The sequence below is a fragment of the Macaca nemestrina genome, chromosome 1, assembly GCF_043159975.1.
Source record: "Macaca nemestrina isolate mMacNem1 chromosome 1, mMacNem.hap1, whole genome shotgun sequence".
In the NCBI taxonomy this organism is placed as follows: Eukaryota; Metazoa; Chordata; class Mammalia; order Primates; family Cercopithecidae; genus Macaca; species Macaca nemestrina.
The window spans coordinates 195613244-195633417 of record NC_092125.1 but is presented as its reverse complement, the minus strand read 5'-3'; the positions used below and the strand labels follow the sequence as shown (position 1 = coordinate 195633417).

General features: G+C 48.2%; 1 long non-coding RNA gene across 1 annotated transcript in view; it reads left to right on the top strand.

The window, feature by feature from the left end:
* The window catches only part of LOC105494763 (uncharacterized), a 178508-nt gene extending 161502 nt beyond the window's left edge, over window positions 1–17006 (top strand). Inside the window, exon 4 of the long non-coding RNA XR_011622896.1 lies at window positions 16923–17006. This is a non-coding gene — a long non-coding RNA (uncharacterized lncRNA). The remainder of the gene's footprint in view (window positions 1–16922) is intronic.
* Window positions 17007–20174: the final 3168 nt, after the last annotated feature.

The following is a 20174-nucleotide window of genomic DNA, read 5'->3' as shown; positions in this document are numbered from 1 at the left end:
TCAGCAGCACGAGCCCAGCTCGGAGGCTGCGAGGCAGAGCCGTGAACGCCAACAGTCTGGAGGCAGGCTCCGGAGGGAGACAGGCTTGGGCCCATTCGCTGAGCTTGGTTCCCACGACAGCTCAGCAGACAGATGGACCTGGGAATCCTCACCGCCTGGCCAGGAGGGCGCACACATGAATGGAAATGCAGGCACCCCAGTAGGGAGGGATGGGGTGGAGGTTCCCAGGGAGGGCCAGAGGGGCGAGCCAAGGGGCAGGAGCTATAGCCTGGGCTGAGCGGTTAGATAAACCAGTTGGGTGTGCTGTGCTCCTTGGTTAGACTGATCCCTGGGCCTCGGCCCAAGTATAGCCCTGACCTTGACCTCGGGCTTTGCCTTGATTCCAGCCTCAATCTGAATCCTGAACTGGAACCCAGACTGAGCCGTGACTCTGGCCTCTGCTCAACTGAGCCCTGACCTTGGTCTTAGACTGAGCAGACTGAGCCCTGACCATGACCCCAGACTGAGCCCTGATCATGCTAACTGCCTTCTGGTCAAATCTATTTGCCCACGTCCTTCTCTGAAAGCAGCCCAGAGCCGACTGCCCGCAATACTCGCGAGGAGGGGTGGGTAAAAGGTGAGGGCCGGGCCCAGGTGGTGCTAACAGTCTCTGGATGGCACAGGAGAGCAAGAGCAGAATGGACTAAGAGTGGTGGTGGGGTCGAGGGGTGACATAACTGACCAGAGAGAGAAGACTTGCCTGCTGGGACGGAGACCAGAGGGCAGTGTCCCCTGCCCACCTCAAGCAGGTCCAAAATTCAGGCCGAGGAGGACAGAGCCCAGGTGGGTGGGCTTATGGAGTCCCAGGAGGCAGGAGGCAGGAGGCACTTGAGAATGAAGCAGGAAAGGCAGGGCTGCCCGCCAGAGCCAGGGAGAGGACAATGCGAGTGCAGTTGTGACCAGAGCTGGAGCCTGGAGAGGAACCCTCTTCCCAGGACCAGAGTCACCTGGAGCTCAGAAATCAGCAGCACCTAAGAAAGACAGGCAGGCAGAGGCCCAGCAAGGAGGTGAACGCAGATCATTTGGGAATGAGCCAGCCAGGAAAGACTTTGGTTAGGGGCTGGTGGTAATGATGGAAGGTGTGGAGTATTAGGGAGCACTCCCTGTTCTTGGTACTTCCAAACATGATTTGATCTAGTCCTCCTAACAGTTTTGAGATCTTGCAGCTGCGGCCCTGGTCTCCAACTTCTCCTGGGCACTCACTGCCCCGTACCTGCCATGACTCTTCCTTGGGGTTCCTCTGGCTGCCAGAGTGTGCTTCCCTGGCACTGGAAGTGTATGTTTAGGGGAGTAGGTGTTAGGGCCCCTAGGAACAGTCAGCAATGGACTGGGGTGGAAGCATAAAGAGCCCAGCTTCCTGTCCTTCAAAGGAGACAGCTCTGAGGTCAGTTCTATACTATGTTCTAGACCAGGGGCTGGGGAAGTTTGTTGGCAAATGGCCAGAGAGTCAATATTTTAGGCTTGGAGGACCATATGGTGTCTGTTGTAAGCATTTAACTCTGTCATTGCGGCAGAAAAGCAGCCATAGATAATACAGACATGAGTGGGCATGGCTGTGTTCCAATAAAACTTTATTTACAAAATCAGGAGGCAGGCCTGATTTGGCCTGTAGGCTGTAGTTTGCCAACCTTTGAGATGGCCCCAGTGGGCCTGGGTCCAGCGTGGTCACCAGCTAATTACCCACCTTTCATTGCTTTCCTCCCCTTCCCAGTCTCACCTCTCCACTCCCTATTGGAGCTTCCAGGATCTCTTCTTAAATAAATGACTTGATCTTGAATTCTTGTCTCTGGGTCTGCTTCTGGGGACCTCCAATCTAAGACAGATATCCCCAATTTCACATGAAGAGGCTGAGGCAGCTGGAGGCAAAGCAGCTTGCACAAGACCCCACAAGAAAGGAGGAGTCGCTTTCTTGAACTGCTGTGGTTTTATCCAGAGTCACTGGACCTTGCTGCCACCGTGCGAGGAGGATGTGTCTGCCTGTACAGGTTGAACAATCTCAAGACAGGTTGCTGGAATTGGCAGAACATTTAGCTCATTTGGTCACTACCAGGGCTATTAGGCACAGAGGATGAGGCAGTCCTGCCCCGCCCTCTAGAACCCAAAGTCTGGACAGGGAGTGGCAGTTAAATGTGGGGCAGAATGAGATCAATGTCTCCAAGGGGCAACCCCATCATCCTCTCCCTTGGATCTTCTCTGGGAGAGCTGTGAGCGATCACTCTTTCTTTTCAGCTGAGTAAACTCAGGCTCAGAGAGGGGATGGACTTGCCCCAGGCCACACGGCTTATCCCTGATGGAACTGAGTCTGTCCCAGGGCTCTTTGAGCACCTGGGGATGCAGAAGCTGGCCGGGGTGGGAGGCAGCGGGGACTGTGGAAGGCTTCATGGCTCTCATGGGCACTCCAGCTCACTGTCTTTACTGCCACAGCCACTGCTGCTACGTTTGCTATCTCATTGGATCATGGCGCCTTAAACAAAAGTGTCCTTGCTCATTGTCTAATTGAACTCCCATTTTACAGGTGGGAAAATTAAGACCCAGAGAGAGAAGGAACTTCCCAGAGAGCTATCCGGTGAGCCAAGTCAGAGTTAGGAGTAGGAGTCTCAAATTCCTGGGAAAGCAGCATGGTCCTCGAGTTCCCCCAAAAGCCAGATGGCATCTTTGACATCTGACTCCCAGGGGCCAGTCCTGGAAAGGACACCTGGCCTGGAGCCAACCTTCCTCTCCTCGCTGCCAAAGCTCTGCTTTCTGGGTTCTGGAACTGTCTGAAAATTCCTCCGTTGGTCTGCTCTCGGCAGAGCACAGATTATCGCTCTTGTGCTAATTATTTTTATGATTAAAAGATGATAAATTATTAAACAAAGTCTGAAAAATGTGCCAAGATCTGCTCTGAGGCTGGGTCTGAGAAGTTGCCCCCTTGGCGTCCACGTTAATTAATAAATGAGACTCTCCGTGGAGAGGAGCCACAGCTGGTACATCTGGCAGCCAGGCAGGAGCTGGCGGAGGCCAGATGCCAGGCAGGTGGGGAGGAAGGGACTCCCTGGGAGTGCCCGGTCTGGGATTTGGTAACAGAGTCCCCTCCCTCTCTGTTCCCAGCCTAGGACTCAGCAGAGAGCCCCATGACACCAGCCTAACATCTGGCCTCTGGAAGAGGACTAGAATTTCAAGCTGAGAAGCTTCAGCTGATACCTTAATGCTATTCCCTTCTCCAAATGCAGACTCGGGAGCACCCCAAGTGTCTAAAGGAAGGCAGGAGACCAGGATTCAAATCTCCGCCAGCCAATTTTTCCTTGGGTAACTTTTGGTTAGGTCGCTTAATGAGACTCCAAGCCTCAGTTTCCTCATCTGTAAAATGGGTAGAAAATGACACGTATTTTTGCAAGGGTATTGAGAGTGTTAAACAGGATAATGTCTATCAAGAGCACTCAGCTGTCAGCAGATGGTCAAAAAATGTTAGTTGGGCTGACTTGAAGCTTGGGTTTTTTGCTGCACTGCCATAACTAGCTGTGAAACCTTAGTCAGGCAGCTTTACCTTTCTGAGCCTCAGTTTCCTTATCTGTAAAATGGGAATGAGAACTGCCAAATCTTGGGATCAAAGGGAAAACTATATGTGAAGTGTCTAACAAAGAGTAAGTACTCAATTAATGGCGGCTATTTTATTACAATTGTTTATTACAGCGCCAACGCACTGAAGCTTCAACAAGTGGGTTTTCGCCTTTGCCATGGACACTTCTTCCTGCATCCTTTGCTGGTTCTCCTCCCTCCCCACCTTACTCCTTGCAGCGCACTGGGCTCGGGCCTCGGTGGCTCTTTCTTCCTTACACTCTCTCACTTCTGAGCTCATCCATCTGTATGCTGATGGCTTTCATATTTCTAATGTTAGCCTCGATCCTCTTCCCAGAATTCCAGACTCCTACAAGCAGTTGCCCATTCGAACTGTCCCCTTAGATGTTTGATATCTCAGATCTAATATGTCAAATGATGCATCCCAAACGGAATTCCTCATCTTTCCCTCTGCAAACCTGTTCCCCACCACCCCTACAGTCTTCCCCACTTGGTTAATGACGGCTCCATCCTTCTGGTGACACCTTGGAGTCATCCTTGATTCTGCTCTTTCTTTCACTTCAAATACCTAAACCGTCAGGAAACCCGGACAGCTCCATCTTCCACCTCTGTTAGAACCTCAGCAACTGGCCATCTCCCACCACCTCCCCCGCTCCCACCCTAGCATAAGGCACCATCATATCTTACCTGGACTCTTGCAGTAGCCTACTGATTGCTGTCCCTGCTGCGGTACTTGACCCCTATAGTAATGCTCTACATAGCTGCCGGGATGATCCCTTTAAAATACAAACACTAGACCCAGTCACACCTTGCTTATAATCCTCCAAGAGGCAAAGTCTTTGCCAAGGCCACAAGGCCTTGCACTACCAGAACCTCCCACTTGCTAAGACCTCCTTCTCTTACTCTGTGCCAGCCATGCCCATCTCGGTGCTTCCCTTGAACACACCGGGAGTACACTCCCACCTTGGATCTTCATACTGGCTGTTCACTCTTCTTATTCCTCACCTCCCTCAGACCTCTGCTCAGAGGTCACCTTTGCAGTGAAGCTTACCTTGACTCTCCCATTTAAAAGTGCACCAGGCACTCTGCATGGCGGCTTCCCTCTTCCATCATGTGTGTCCTCTTCTTACATACTAGAGTTTCTTGAGCCTTGTGTTTGCTGGCTGTCTTCTCCCTCCAGCATTATCCGTTTTGTGCCCTGCAGCATTCCAACAGCAACCAGCACAGCCCCTGTGGGGTGGAGGTGCCGGGCATACTGAGATGCATCTGTCGGCATCTGCCTCCCGGGACCTTAGGCCTGCATGTCTAGTGGGCAGGTAGAAGAACACGCTGGCCATTTCAATGTTAAGACAAAGAAGTAGAGAAGACTGGATGAAGGAGGTGATGACTGAACTGTATCCTGAATCAGTTGGGGTTTCCAGGAAGAGGATGGAGAGAAGGGCATTCAGGTGGAGGAGCCAGCAGGTGTGAAGGCTTGGCAGCTCAGAAGCATGCTCTGAGAATGGCAGGTTGTCAATGGCAACCTGGGAAGGGGATGGGGGAGATAAGCTGGAGAGGAGGCAGGTGCCTGGGGCGGGGTGCAGAGGGAGGCCAGCTCAGACCTCCCGATTCTGCCTGGTCCTCCACCCTCTGCATAAGCAGATGGGGCACACACCCACCCTCGTGATTTCCCAAAGGAGACATAGTAGTTTAATTGCCAGAAACAGGATATTAGCAAAATAACCATATTTCACTGTGTCTGGGATGCACAACTATGTTCTACACCACTCAGAAACACTGCCGGCTAATGTGTGCCGTGGCATGAAGACCCATGTGAAAGTGTGTGCATCTTTCCAGTGGCAGCTTATATGGTAATAGGTAGTATTGCCTAGCACTGTAAAAGGACTTCAGATGTATTATCTGACTGAATTCTTGCACCAACAATGGGTACCTATGAGACAAATAAATTAGTTTCCCATTTTACAGATGTGACAACCAGTGCACAGAGAGATTAACTAACTTGCCATCCAGTGGGCATATGGTGGAGCCCAGGGTGAAACCCAGGCAGTCTCTAAAGCATTGCCTTCCAACACGCAATGGAGTGTGAAATGTGGAAGCCATGGGGAAGCGCAGGAAATCGGCCATGTGAGATAGGAAGCAACGGTTCGATTTATTCAGTGGTGACACCCACCACAGCTGCGTTCCAGTAATCTGCACCCCTCATCCCAACATCTTCGCCGTGCTCTGCCTGTGTTGGGCAACTCGTCTTCTTGACTGGAGGTGATCTCCCACAGTGAGGCAGCCCTACCCTTTTGTTTCAGCTCTTGGAAAACCCCAAACCTCAAGACCATACACTCCTTGTGACCAAGCGAGCGTCTTGGCAACTTCCCGGTTTTTCCAAAGAGACCTAACTCCTGCTGGGCGCCCCCCAAGTCACCCCTTATGGCCCTTACTTCTAGTGCTATGGAAATGGCTGAAACCAATGGGTTAACTTGCTTTCCCTATTAAATATTTACATAAACACGCTCGGGAAGGTGTGTGTAAGTTATCAATAATGCAAGGCCAGCCTAGGCTCGGTGAGAGCTAAGAGACCCAAATTGTATCATCATAATCCATTATTCACATATAATGCGTCTATTCTCCTCCATTAGCGCAGGCAGGAAATGCCCCTGAGTGCCGGGCAGGGCTTTGGAAAGCGCAATAAATGGCGGATAGACACATGGCGGGAGGGCGGCAGCTGTAGTTAAACAAGTGTAAATTAGTGCCCAGCCTTGCTCCCCACCTGCAGCCAGAGCGACGGGCACAGGCCTGGCAGGGAGGGGGTTATAGGATGTGGGGAGCTCGCTATCAATCTAGACAGCCCGCATGGCCTCCCTGGAAACCCTTCCGGAGGAGCCCTCCTGCTGGCCACGTGGGAGACCAGGCCTCAGAGAGCACAGGCTTCTGCTCTGCAGACCTTGGCTGGAATCTCCCTTGCACCTCTGAGTGGTGGCCTGGGGCGAGAGGGTGGAGGGGGCTGCTACGCAAGCTGCCCCCACACTGAGCTTCAGGCCCCATCTGTAATACAGGCATGAGAATCGCCGTCTTACAAGGTTGCTGCGTGAAGGAAATAAAATGAGAAAGGAGAAGTTCCCAGCATAGGGCACACGGGAGGCCCTTAGAGAATGAAAGAACTCTCCTCTCCCTCCTCCCCCTACGCAGTTTCAGACTTAGGAATAAAACGTGAGCAGCTTTGCACCGCACTCAAATGCACGTGGTGCAAAGGCAATGCGAGGTAAAGACAGAAGTGGCTTTATGTTGTCCCCTCTTCAGCTTTGCTGTCCTGCAGGTGGCTCCTCCCCTCTGGACCCCACCCGAGTGCCCGGTGCTGTGGTCCATCTCCTGGGCTCAGCAGGCACACTCACCATCGCCACCCCATCCCCAGGACATCTTCAGCCCTTGGTCCGTCTGCACCCTCTTCTCGCCTCTACCGTATTCCTCTGGGAGGCAGGTCCTGCACAGAGACAAGTGCATCTACTGTTGAAACGACCCGAGACCAAACAAAAGTTTTGCATTACCCGTGAACTGGAAGGTGGACTTTTGGTATAAAGAGCACCAGACTGGGAGCTGGGAGAGCTGAGTTCTTATCTCAGTCACCACTGATGCCCTGTGGTTTGTGGAGTCTCATGGCCTCTGGACCTCAGTCTGCCTACCTGTAGAGTAAGGGAATTAATCAGATGAGATGATGATCACGCATGACTTAGTGAATGTGAAGTGCTAGGTGTGTCTGAGGACCCTTCCTGGGTCCAGAACCCTGTAGATCAGAGGCATCATGAGATTCTAGAATCAATACTCTGGTTCAAGTCATTGCTGTGTCTTGTCTGCACAGCTACAGCTGGATTTTTTCTAGCACCAAAGCCATGTTGTGGTACAGAGACCTGGGGCCCTGGTGTCAGGCGGATGGGCATGAGCCTGATTTGCCTTTTACAGAGGAGTCACATTAGCAGCCCCTCCTTACCCCTACCATCCCACTGTAAGAGGTCATGAGCCCAACGCCTAAGGGCGTGGCAGTGATGGTTGTTCAGTGGAGGCCACAAAATAAAATGTGAATTTGGAAAGGCAGGGAGCAGGTGACCAGGTTTTGTACTTTTCAGACAATGGTGTGGGCGGTTTGTCCGGGCCAGACTAGTTCTTGGTTCTGATGCCACCTCCTCAGAGAGGCCCTCCCTGCCCTATCTAAGAGCCGCCCCCACTACTCTCTTTCCCCCATCCATTTTATTTTTCTTCCCATCACTACCTGACATTTTATTGTATACCTAGTAGTTTCCTTGCTCATTGTGTGTTTCCTCGACTGGAATGTTGGCTCCATAAGGACAGGTATCTTGCCCGTCTTGTTCTCTGCTGTTCCCCTGGGGCCTGGCCCCTAGTAGAAATTCGATACATACTGAACGAATGAACGATTGTAGATTCAAATTTTGCACACATATATTGAGCACCTACTCTAGGCCCATCACTGTGCAGGTGCTTTTACATATGTTACACATTTAATTGGCTTAGCAATGACATCTATTCATATCTATTAAGACCAGTGGGCACTAACATTAAATTTCAATTGAGTGAGCCTGGTAGGAATGCTTCACATCGCCTCCCCTGCTTCATGTGTGCCAGGGGGCTAATCATGATAGAAAAGGGGGAAGCAGCTGAATGATGTTGTGTCCTGATGTCCTGATGCCTTCTCCCAGGCTTTCTTCCTTTTTTTTTTTTTTTTTTTTTTTTGAGATGGAGTCTCGCTCTGTCACCAGGCTGGAGTGCAATGGCGTGATCTTGGCTCATCGCAACCTCCGCCTCCCAGGTTCAAGCAATCCTCCTGCCTCAGCCTCCTGAGTAGCTGGGATTACAGGCATGTGGCACCACACCAGGCTAATTTTGTATTTTTAGTTGAGACAGGGTTTCTCCACGTTGGTCAGACTGGTCTCGAACTCTCGACCTGCTTCGGTGATCTGCCTGCTTCGGTCTCCCAAAGTCCTGGGATTACAGGCATGAACCACCGCACCTGGCCTAGACTTTCCTTCTTGTCCTTCTTTCAGTTCAGCTCATCTGCTCTCAAACTCAAAGGTGTTTAGGTAAAAATTACTGTACTAGGCTATATAAAAAGAAAACCAAGGAGCCGATTTCAGGGAACTGAAGAGCAATTTGAACTCTATGCAACTTTTTCCTGATGTACCAATTTTGGAACCAAATGCTCATATGCTATATAAGATAACTGTAGTAGCTGTGTGGCTTTGGGCAAGTTACTAACCCTCCTTGAGCCTCAACTTCCTTATCTGTATATGAAGATATTAATAGCTACCTTACACAGTTTATAAGATCTGCATATGATCTGTCTATGATAAGCAATAGGTGGGTTTGAATCCTACTTCCAGTGCTAACTAGCCGTGTGACCTTAGACAAGTTTCTGTAACCCTTCTGTGCCTCAGTTTCCTCCTCTGTTACATGGGTGATATTAATAGGGCGTACCTTTTGATTGGACTGGACCCTGTTTGCATTCTGCTGTGAAGGAGTGCTGGGCTGGGGGTCAAAGTTGCCCTAATTATAGGTGCAGCACCCGGAGCAAGGTGTTGCTTGGCTCTGCACTGCTGGCAGGTGTGGAAGTCCTCGCCCCATGGGTGAATTCCAGTGCAGTCACTGCCTGTGGGGTAGTCGTCCGCAGGTGGTAAAAGAAAAACTTCAAGAGAACACAGATGGTCACACTTGACAAAAAATGTTCTAGCAACCTCACCTACTGAAATCTCCAAATGTTCTCCAGTCTTGGCTACTTTAAACATACACTGGCCCTAATCAGTCAGCATCATTATAGTCCTTCATTCACTTAACAAGTAGGTATTCAGTGCTATTATGTGATAGGCACTGTCCTAGGGAGTGAGAAAACAAGTCGGGCACAGTCCTCATCCTCATGGAGCATGCAATTTGGTGGCCATAGTGATAAAAAACAAATAAGAATAATAACAAGATGGTGCCCATTTGTAAAGTATATTATAACATGCCCAGAGCCTGGGCTATGTGCTTTCATCTAGCACCTTATTGAATCCTCACAACATTCCTATGAGGTTCATCTTAATATCCGCATTTTATAAATGAGGTACCTAAAACCCAGAGAGGTTATGAGACTTCTCCAAGGTCCCAGAATTAGCAAGTGGCAGTCGAGACACTGGAATCCAGATCCATTTATTTTCACAGTGTTACCATCACCTTTTCCTTCGAAGTAGCTTCCAAAAAGGGAGAGTCTCCGGGGCTACCTGGGGCTTTCCAGAGAAAGGAAGGGCCTGGTGAGGACAGGAGAAAACAGTTGATCCTGAAATCCCTGCTCAGTGCTGCAGGGTGGAGACTGTCCTGCCCGACTGCAGGAACCCTATATGGGGCGAGCGGTAATAAGTCCCAGCTCAGCATGCGGGTGGAGGTGCCCATGAGGAAGGGCCAGCCGCAGGCTTGCTTGGGCAGTGACCCAAGCTGGTGGTGTGACATCTTTACTGTCTGATTATTTATAGAGTGCCTGGGACAGCAGGCATCCAAGGCAGCTCTGAGGTTATGGGCTTGGGGACCAGGAGAAATAAATAGCCTTCAAAAACCCCAGCCTGGTGGGGGAAGATGTGGAGCCAGGATGAGATGTCTGCCCCGCAGTCTGCTGGGGGCTATATGAAGAGAGAAAGGATTGGGATCCCTGGAGCCTGCAGGACCATGTTGATGAGGTGGGGGACAGGCCAGACATCTCTCTCCCTTGGCCACTGGGTTGGGGGAGATCTGAGAGCCCTTTGATGGAGGCAGTGGTCTCGCTGGGGAGGGCCTGGGGCCTGGGGCCTCGGGCTCAGGCCATCATCCTAGCTCCTGAGAGTGGCAAGGAGTCTGGGAACAGGGGCAGGAGCCCCAGGCTGTTAATTCTGCATGAGCTCACTGTTCTATCAGAGTTCTATCAGAGAAGCAGAACGTGTGTGATCCGAGGGCTTTATGCTCAGGGCAAGGCCTTTCCTGATCATGGGAGCTGCTAGGCAGTGGTGTCAGCCTGTATCCACCTGTCTGCTCCAGACTTGGAGTCAGCAGGGCCGATGGTCAGCAAGAGAAGATGGACAGGAAGAGGAAGTGAGCAAGGACAAGGCAGAACCCAAAAGAATGGCCTGAACACAAAAGGAAGAGCATCACCAGTCGAGGGCTTGCTGGGACAGCATCTGCTTCTCACTGGGACCTGGGTGGCCTCCCACTGCCTCTAAGCCTCCAACTGATGATATGGGTGATCTGCAGAAGAACTAGCCCGCTTTTCCACAAAGCCGCACACAAGCCTGGCCCAGAGTTTGGAGAAGCTGAAAGAGGAGATCGATCTGGGGTTGCTACCCCAAGATCCTAAGCCAATAAGGTGAGCCAGCAGGTGGGCTGCACATGCATGAGCTGAGAATCACCCAAACCCACATGGACCTTGAGTGCAAACGAAGCTGCTGCTCCACTTCCACCTTCCAAATCTCACACAAATTTCTCTTGTGGCCACTCCTAACCCAGAGCTGTGCAGGGAAGGAAATTCTAGGACATGTAGTTCCAGCTTTGCCATGTTGATACAGGACAAAGCCTCCACATTCACTGTGTGACTTTGACCAAGTCCTTGACCCTCTCTGAGCCTCAGGTTTGTCATCAGTAAAACCTGGGATGGACTCCTCAGTGGTTCCTCTTTCAATGTAAAAAACAAAAACAACAAACAAACAACAACAACACAACCCCAAACCCCAAAACTACAAAAACAAAACAAAAAAGAGGCAAAGAGACATGGATTTTCTCATCTGTCCTTTGTGTGCAAATGAACACGAGGTCTCCTCTAAATAAACCTGCAAATCCCCAGGAGGTTGAGGCCCCAGGTCGGAAGCACTCGGGATAGATCATTTGCAGATCTCTCCTCCTTCGGACAGACAGAATACAAGGCTGAACTTTAAGGGCAAGACCCGAGCTCTAGCATTGCTGCTGGATGACAAAGCAAGGTGCCAAGCCTCTCTGAGCCCAGCTTCTTTCCCTCTGTGATAAGAACAATTCTTTTTACCTTTCGGGGTCCATCACATAGATGTTGTCAGATGCTGAGGTAGGGCTCAGAGTACATAACAAGCTTCTTAGATGGTGACTCAAGATCAGCTTTGTGGAAACCACTGTGCTGTCTGAGGACAGGGAGACAGTGAGGTCTCCTCCTCAGTGGAGCTCTCTGGGCTAATGGTATGGAACCCATTTAAACAAAAGACTGTGGGACTTCAGGGGAGAGGGAGACAGATTCTGCCTGAGAAGGCTTGTTGGGGAGGGAGTATTTGAATTGGGCCTTGAGGAATAGATATAGCAGTGGTTAGCCCAAATGGAGGGAAAGGGCAGTTTAGGAAGAGGGAAGGGCTGGGCAAAGACTGCAGTTGGGTGCATGCAGCGTGTATTAGGGGACTGGCAAGGACTGTGGTGTCATGGAACAGAGAGTGTGCAGGTGGGAAGAGGAAGGGTAGGGTGGAAAAGGAACTGAGGGTTAGCTTGCAGAGTCTTGGACGAATGCTAAAGAGTTCATCCCAGTGTTAGCTGAAATAGCCACTAATGCAAGAGGCTCAAGTGTGCAACACTAGCGTCACCCCAAACGGGGCACCAGGGGTCCCCACATTTTCCAGGCCTTTGGGGTCATTCCTTTACATTTAAAAGAGGAACTCAAGCCCTTTCCACACAGTGGAAGCCCCTAAGTATTCTCAAGGGAGGCTTCCCATCCTTTTTTCAGTCTTCACTGCAGCCGGCTGCCCAGCTCCCTCTGGATCCTGTAGCACCTGTCCTCACTTGCTGATCTCTTCACTCCAAGCTGGACCCTGCCTGATTTCCTCTGCTCCGGGAGTCCACTGGCCCAGGGAGGTTGGGTGGAGTAGACTTTTGTCGATGGTTTACAGGACAGTGGTGGGGCATTCTGTACCCTCCAGCAGACTCTCACCGTGGGAGGGGTATTTAGATCATGGAAATCAGCAAATGCTGCACATCAAGGTCTTTCAGGCCCTTCCCTAGAGTTGGTTCTTCATCCCCCATTGGAATACCACTGATTATGCACAGTTCAAATCACACTTTTTAAGTGACGATTGTATATCCGGGCCTGTATAAAAACCCCTCAGCCCAAACCCATGCTGGGAAAGTTCCTGCTGTTGGAATTATTTCATAGCACCCTAAGTTTTCTGCCATATTGCTGGTATTCTCTTTCCATAAACTCCCCACACATCCATTTCTCCCACATCTTTTGGGAAACTCCACATTCTACACACAGTTCAACCGTCTCTTAGTTGTGCCGTCTCTTTCCAGACCACGTCCTGGGGTGGACACTTTACATTTCACACCCTCAGGGGCTCACCAAGTTATTTTCCTTTTTCTATAGGAAGGACGTTGCAGAAAGGAGAGCTTTAAGCAGATTTGTTTTCCCTTCCGCTATGCGAGTCAGCTAAGTTGGATTCAAAAGGTGGTTCTGCAGATATTAAAAGTGATCATTGGGATGCCTGAAACAACATGGAAAACACTTGTAGGTCACATGCTCAGATCTGCACTCTCACTTCTGGGAATCAATTCTCCAGAAACATTTGCACAGATGTATGTATAGGGATGTATGGTGGCACGGTGCGATAAACATTGGAAATATTCTAATCACCTGGCAATGGAGGGGTAAGTGAAATAAGCAGTGGAATGTATGAAGTAGACCAAAAGGTAGAAGTGGGTCTCCATATATACTGACTTGAAATATTTTCACAACATTTTTACAGAAAAAACTTGCAAAACAGAATTTGTTTTTTTTTTTTTTGGTAAAAATGTCTTAAAGTATACATGTATGTGTATGTGTGTGTGTGTTTATAGATACAGAAAAATGTCTGGAGGATGAGCCTTAAACTGTTAATAGTGGCAATCTTAGGGAATGGATGTCTATTGGGGAGGGGCAATGTTCCCTTTTTTATATCATATATTTCTGCATAGTTTGCATTTGTTACCATAAGCATATATTGCTTATGTAATGTTTTTAAAACCAATGATTTTTACAAAGAGAAAATGCTTCGAACACAATGCCAAATATAGACGGTAGGATGCAAAATTGCTTACATATGGTGGTTACAACTCTACAGAAACTCACGTCTGCGTGGACAGGAATGGAATGAGGAGCATCCCACAAGAAGTGACTGGTGGTTAGGGCGGGGTCTAGGGAGAGTTCTTTTTCCTCTTTCAGAAGGCTGGGTAGGGCTGAAATCTGGGACATCTCAAATTCCTCCCAGCACCTTCCTTCATTGCACTCCCGGCCCGTGTTCCCACCACTTGCAAGTGGCAGTGGGTATTAACTATTCAATTATTTTTAAATAGTCGAGCATAGGTCTGGATTGAATAAATCACATTGATGCCAATTTCCAGGGAAGCCCTTTCATATTTTATGATTCACTCCCCACCTTTCCCCCCTTCCTTCCTTGTGTTCCTCCTAATGAACCAGGAGACTGTGCATACTGTTCGGACGTCCCCACTGCTAACCCCCAAATGGAAATGCTGCGGCTGAAAGCATCGTGGTTCTGGGTTTTTTTTTTTTTTTTTTCCTTTTCCTTCTCACAGTCCTGGGAAATTGATATGCAGGCAGGATTATGTTTTGTTTAAAGCTCAGTCCTGGCATCTGAAAGAATACATTATCCAAATTGGTGCATGTGGTTGAAATTCTGCAAAACTCAGTTATGTCACACGTGGCTTGCCAATGAGGGGTCCAGCGGGTCTCAGGCAGCATAAATGCCCTGGATCAGAGAGAGTGTAACAGTGGAAAACCATCCACTGAGGAATATTCTTGAAGTCAATAATTCATCTGCTGCTGGTGGAAGGTAGGCCTACCAGGCACCTCTGCCACCGCCATGATCACCCAATATGCCACCAACTCCCAGTCCTGGGGATGAGCGCTGCTTTCTTCCTTTCCAGTTCTTTTGAGATTAGAATTTGTTCAAAGAACTGATTGCACGTAAACACAGAGACTAGAGGTTTTTTTTCCCTTCTCTTTTCATTTTGTAAAATGGTCATAAAAGAAAAACAAGTCCATTTGGAATTTAGAATTCTGAAACTGCAAGAGAAAGAACTGGACTTCACCACGTGTGCTTTGGGGCCTGCCCTGCTCCTGAATCTTGTCCGTGACTAGGTCACCCAGGGAGCGACTCATTGGCAGTAATTTGGGAGTCACTGTGGTCCCACTTGCTCTTTAAATGTTAGAGTTTTAATGATTTAGGAACCAAAAGAATAACTAAGGAGCCCAGCAGTCATTATCTCAAATAATGAGACTTTTTAATGCAAAATCAATGTTTGTTATAATGAAAATAGATTCCTCAGCTCCTGCAGGGCCAAATGTACAAATCTTTTCTGCTGTTAAATAAAATGTGACGGCTCATTTTCAGGAGGATGGTGAGCATTTTTATTCAAGAGCAAAAATAAAATGTCAGAACTTATTTACTTTTATTAAGTGCCCATTCTCAATCAGATACTCTAATCAATATCTAATTGGAGGCAAGGAAACGGAAAATAATTTTTATGCCAGCTTGGGGAAGGGAAGGAAGGGAGAAGGAAGGCAGGAGAAAGCCACGTAGTACATGTTCAGTTATAATAAGGGCAGATACCTATGGAGCAGATGTGTAGTGCCAGGACTGTGCTAGGTGCATTACCTGTGTTATATCGTCACACCGTCACAATAGTCCGGTGAAGATCGGTACCACTGTGGCTCCCATTTACAGATGACAAAACTGAGGCTCAGAGAATCTACCTTCTCATGTTTATTATGTGGTGGAGCCAGGATGGAAAACCAGGTCTGTCTGACCTCTCAGCCCCGGCTGTCAATTACTCTATTATCTGCCCCCTGCATCCTTTTAAAAAGCAAGTCTTTTATTTTACAAAAAAAAAATGAGTCATTCTTAAGAGATTACCAATAGCAGAAGTTTTACTCCTATGAACACTGAAACTGTAAACTTAAAATAGTTTTGGAGGGTAAAGGTTTTTCTTTTTTTTTTTTTTTTTTTTTTGAGACAGAGTCTCGCTCTGTCGCCCAGGCTGGAGTGCAGTGGCCGCATCTCAGCTCACTGCAAGCTCCGCCTCCCGGGTCTACGCCATTCTCCTGCCTCAGCCTCCCGAGTAGCTGGGACTACAGGCGCCCGCCACCTCACCCGGCTAGTTTTTTGTGTTTTTTTAGTAGAGACGGGGTTTCACCGTATTAGCCAGGCTGGTCTCGATCTCCTGACCTTGTGATCCGCCCGTCTCGGCCTCCCAAAGTGCTGGGATTACAGGCTTGAGCCACCGCGCCCGGCCAAAGGTTTTTCTTAAATATATTACATACTTCTCTGTCTTGGGAAGCAGTACATGGAGTAACTTTTTTTTTAGTGACTGAGAACTGGCTTCCAGGCTTACCTCTGTGACGTGAGGAATCTATAGTCTAACGGTGAGGAGTGAGTTGAAATCCTAGCTCTGAAGTCTGTTACTGAGTGCCTTAGGCAAGTTTCCCTGCTCCCGTTGTGAAAGGTTGGATCTCATAATGTCCTATGATTTTAAGTTACAGGGAGGTAGATTTTATCAACTTAAAGAAGAATCTTCTAAACGTTAGAGTTGTCTGAAACATGGCTGGGCTATCTTGGAAGGGAGAACACTCTCCATCTCTGGAGTTATTCCATCAAGTCCAGCTGTGGCAATGATAGAGGTAATAAGGCATTGGACTAGCTATCTCCTAGGGGCACCAGCAAACTTCTTCTATAAAGGACCAGAAATTAAGTGTTTTAGACTTTGCAGGCCACACAGTCTCAGTCCCAGCTACTCAACGCTACTGTTATAGGGCAAAAGCAGACACAGGCAATACACAAACAAATGACTCTTGCAGTGTCTCAATAAAACTTTATTTATAAAAGCAGATGAATGGCCAGATATGGTGCAGGGGGCATAATTTCCTAACCCCTATTCTAAGGCTCTTCCAATGAGAAATTTTATGATTCTCTTCTTGTTCCTTAAGTTATTGTGCTGGGCTGAGCACTGGCATGAGGGCCTGCCATAATCAATAATAATGAGTTAAGTCTTACATAAATCTCACTATATGCCACATGCCTTTCTTAGCTCTTTATTTATGTTTTAACTCCTTTAATCCTAACAATGATGCTGAAAAGTAATGATATGGTTTGGCTGTGTCCCCACCCAAATCTCATCTTGAATTCCCACGTGTTGTGGGAGGGACCCTGTGGGAGGTAACTGAATCATGGCAGGTGGGGGAGGGGTGGGTCTTTCCCATGCTGTTCTTATGATAGTGAATAAGTTTCATGAGATCTGATGGTTTTATAAAAGGACGTTTCCCTGCACAGGCTCTCTTCTCTTGTCTGCTGCCATGTGAGATATGCCTTTCACCTTCCACCATGATTGTGAGGCCTCCCCAGCCATGTGGAACTGTAAGTCCATTAGACCTCTTTTTCCTTATAAATTACCCAGTCTCTGCTATGTTTTTATCAGGAGCATGAGAACGAAATAATACAAGTAGTGTACTAGTTAGGGTTCTCCAGAGAAACAGGACCAATAGGCCATATACAGAGGTGTATAAGAGGAGATTTATTATGGGCATTGCCTCACATGATTATGGAGGCCAAGAGATCCCATGATCTGCTGTTTGCAAGCTGGAGTACCAGGAAAGCTGGTGGTGCATTCAGTCCAAGTCGGAAGGCCTGAGAAACAGGGGAGCCAGTGGTAACCACCCAGTGGGTTTACCTTGCCCATTGCCTAGGCACAACCGATTTCCCAAGGCAGGATTGCAATAGAGATAGAGTAATTCACGCAGAGCTGGCTGCGCAGGAGTTTGGAGTTTTACTATTACTCAAATCAGTCTCCTCGAGCATTCAGGGATCAGAGTTTTTAAGGACAGCTTTGTAGGTGGGGGGAAGCCAGTGAGCCAGGAGTGCTGATTGGTTAGGTAGGAGATGAAATTAAAGGGAACGGAAGCTGTCCTCTTGCGTTGAGTTGGTTCCTGGGTGTAGACCACAAGAGCAGATGAGCCAGCTTATCTATCTGGGTGGTGCCAGCTGATCCATCAACTGCAGGGTCTGCAAAGTATCTCAAGCACTGATCTTAGGAGCAGTTTAGGGAGGGTCAGAATCTTGGCCTCCAGCTGCATGACTCCTAAACCATAATTTCTAATCTTGTGGCTAATTTGTTAGTCCTACAAAGGCAGTCTAGTCCCCAGGCAAGAAGGAGGTTTGTTTTGGAAAAGGGCTGTTATCATCTTTGTTTTAAACTATAAACTAAGTTCCTCCCAAAGTTAGTTCAGCCTACACCCAGAAAGGAACAAGGACAGCTTAAAGGTTAGAACCAAGATGAAGTTGGTTAGGTCAGATCTCTTTCACTGTCTTGGTCATAATTTTGCAAAGGCAGTTTCAATATAACTCTCAGTCTGAGGCTGAATGCCTGAGAACCACTAGTGTGTGTGTGTGTGTGTGTGTGTGTGTGTGTATGTGTGTGTATGTGTCTCTGTGTGTGTACGTGTGTGTATGTGTGTGTGTCTGTGTGTGTGTGTGTATGTATGTGTATATGTGTGTATATGTGTGTATGTATATGTATGTGTACATGTGTGTATATGTGTGTGTATGTGTGTGAATGTATATGTATATGTGTGTGTCTCTGTGTGTGTATGTCTGTGTGTGTATGTGTATGTGTATACATATGTGTATGTGTCTGTGTATGTGTGTGTCTGTGTGTATGTGTGTGTGTCTGTGTGTATGTGACTGTGTGTGTGTTTGTATATGTATGTATGTGTGTGTGTCCGTGTGTGTGTATGTGTGTGTGTCTGTGTATATGTGTGTGTCTGTGTGTGTATATGTGTGTGTGTCTGTGTGTATATGTGTGTGTATGTATATGCATGTATGCGTCTGTGTGTGTGTGTATGTGTGTGTGTGTCTGTGTGTGTGTATGTGTGTGTGTGTGAGAATGTGTGTGTGTGTGTGTATGTGTGTGCATGCGCATGCTTGTGTAAGTCCCAGAGTCTGAAGGCCTGAGAAACTGGGGTTCTGACATCCAAAGGCAGGAGAATGTAAAGTGAGAGAGCAAATTTGCCCTTCCTCTGCCCATTTGTGTTCTGTTTGGGCCCTCATTGGGCTGTCCACCCACATTGGTGAGGGTGGATCTTCTATACTCAGACCATTGATTCAAATCTAATCTGTTCCAGAAACACCCTCACAGACACACCCAGAAAGAAGGTTTTACCAGCTGTCTGGTTCTTCCTTAACCCAGTCAAGCTGACACATAAAATTAATCCATAACAATTAGGAACCAATATTATTATTCCCATTTTACATATGAAGGAACTGAGGCACATGGGGGTTAAGTAACTTGCACAGGTCCCTGCAATCAGTCAGAGGTGGAGCTGGGCTGCAAACCTAGGCAATGTGGTTCCAGGGTCTGTGCTCCCAACCCCTGTACTGACTTGCCATTTTATTGCATCACTTTGAGTAAATCACGGCTCCCTGTAAAATGGCAAATTCCACCCTTACAGCCTACCAGCTATGTGATCTTGGGCAAGTCACCTACCCTCTCTGAACTTTGGCTTCCTTGCCAGACAATGGGAATTGTGATTATTTATCACGTAGGGCTCTTCCGAGGTTGCCTGTGATTTGTGAAAGCATCTTATTTAGGTTCTGGAACTTAGCTGGCGCTCAGAGAATGCTAATTCCTGCCTCTCCCTTAGCGATTCCCAGAGAATCTAAGAATTGCTAAGAAACAAAGAGAGAGAGGGTCTTGTTCAAGCAATTGAAGTGACAAGTTCCCACTGCCTCCTGTAGTTTGTTTCTTTTTTTAAAAAAACATTGGCCAGGCGTGGTGGCTCATGCCTGTAATCCCAGCACTTTGGGAGGCTGAGGTGAGCAGATCACGAGGTCAGGAGTTCAAGATCAGCCTGACCAACATGGTGAAACCCTGTCTCTACTAAAAATACAAAAATTAGCTGGGATTGGTGGCACCTCAGGAGGCTGAGGCAGGAGAATGACTTGAACTCGGGAGGCAGAGGTTGCAGTGAGCCGAGATTGCACCATTGCACTCCAGCCTGGTTGACAGAGCAAGACTGTGTCTCAAAAACAAAACAAAACAAAACCAAAGAAAATCTGTAAGAGTTTGTTGTAAAATTGTGTTTTTCCTACAAGGAAGTGCTCTGGCCCTCCCTGTGGGGTGGCAGGCCTGAATTCTGCCTCTCGTGTTAGCAGGTCTGCTCTCTGGGGGTTCTTTCTCTGAAAGAGACCTTGTGAGGTCTGAGCTGGGAACTCTGACCCCAGGTTCTGGTCACTAAAGTCTCCAGCTGTGGTCACTGCAGTTCAGGACCAGAAAAACATGGAGACCAGCTCTTTGACCATCACATCATGGGAAGAGAGATGTAAAGAATGTACACATGGCTTGGCTTGTTGTAATCACTCAGTCCAGGGTAGCTATCGCCTCTACTGAAATGTACCAAGTCCTCATTTTATGCCGGGGCCTCTGCTCAGTATTTTTCATACATTATCTCCTTTTAACCTCCCAACAACGCTATGAAGTTGTTTCTATTATCCTTATTTCACAGAAAAATCTGTATCTATGTATCTAGA